General features: G+C 67.1%; 1 protein-coding gene across 4 annotated transcripts in view; it reads left to right on the top strand.

The window, feature by feature from the left end:
- The first annotated feature begins 252 nt into the window (after positions 1-252).
- GMFG (glia maturation factor gamma) overlaps positions 253-811 on the top strand; it is an 8,938-nt gene continuing 8,379 nt past the window's right edge. For 2 of the 4 annotated variants that reach the window (XM_023760580.1, XM_014462620.2), the window contains exon 1: positions 253-570. The gene's annotated coding sequence lies outside the window, so the exon portion shown is untranslated. Of the gene's footprint in view, positions 571-703; positions 729-811 lie in introns of those variants that run through there. The other 2 variants (XM_014462616.2, XM_023760579.1) reach the window with 2 other exon arrangements.

Raw genomic sequence — 811 nt, 5'->3', positions numbered from 1 at the left:
AACGGCGTGAGCGCGGAGGAAGGCCGGGTCCTGGCGGCGAGGGGCGCTCCGGAGGCTGGACGAGGCCCGGGAGGCCGCCTCTTGCTCCGTGGGATTGGTCGGTCGGGAGGCTGACGGTCAGGCGGCCCACGGGAGGGGAAGGGGCGGGGCCGCGCGCGGCGTTGCCACGGGCGACGGGGCCCGGCGGAGCCCGCACTGGGCCTCCCGGCCGGCAGGGGGCAGTCCCGTGCCGCCTACCTCAGCGGCCTCGCGCTAAGTCACAATTCCTGATTCTGGCGTCCAAGCCGCTCCCGCCCGGCGGCGCGCCCCGCCGGACGTCTGGGCCTGGCGGTGCCCCCGACCGTCCAGGTGGGCGCTGGGCTTCCGGAGTCTCCGCTCTCTCAGCACAGCCCTCTCTGAGCCTGTTGCTTCTCTCTCAGGCAGAACAGAACCGGAAGAGGCCATGCATGCACAGTGCTGGGCACAGAGGCAGCCATCAATAAATGGGAGTCGTTGCTCCGGCTATTGTAATCTGTCGGTTCATTCTACAGGCTTCCCTGGCTCGGGGTGAACTGCACAGACGGCTCTCAGGTGACTGAGACGTGGCTTGTTAGAGGAACTCGGGGGGTGCAGTCGGGGTGCAGTGTAGAGTTCTAGGCAGGGGGCTGGGGCGGGAGCTGCCGCCAGGCGCTTGGCCACGAGGGGATTTGGACTTGTCCTTTGGGCACTCCGCGCTGGGAAGAGTCATGGTGAGCTGGGGGTTTGGAAAGAAGTCGCTGGCTCTTTTATATGGAGGGAATACAACTGGGGATGGAGTGCAGGGAAGCAGCAG

This window comes from Myotis lucifugus, unplaced genomic scaffold (assembly GCF_000147115.1).
Source record: "Myotis lucifugus unplaced genomic scaffold, Myoluc2.0 scaffold_185, whole genome shotgun sequence".
Taxonomy (NCBI): Eukaryota; Metazoa; Chordata; class Mammalia; order Chiroptera; family Vespertilionidae; genus Myotis; species Myotis lucifugus.
Note: the sequence above shows the minus strand (reverse complement) of the source record. Positions and strands in the feature narration are given on the sequence as shown.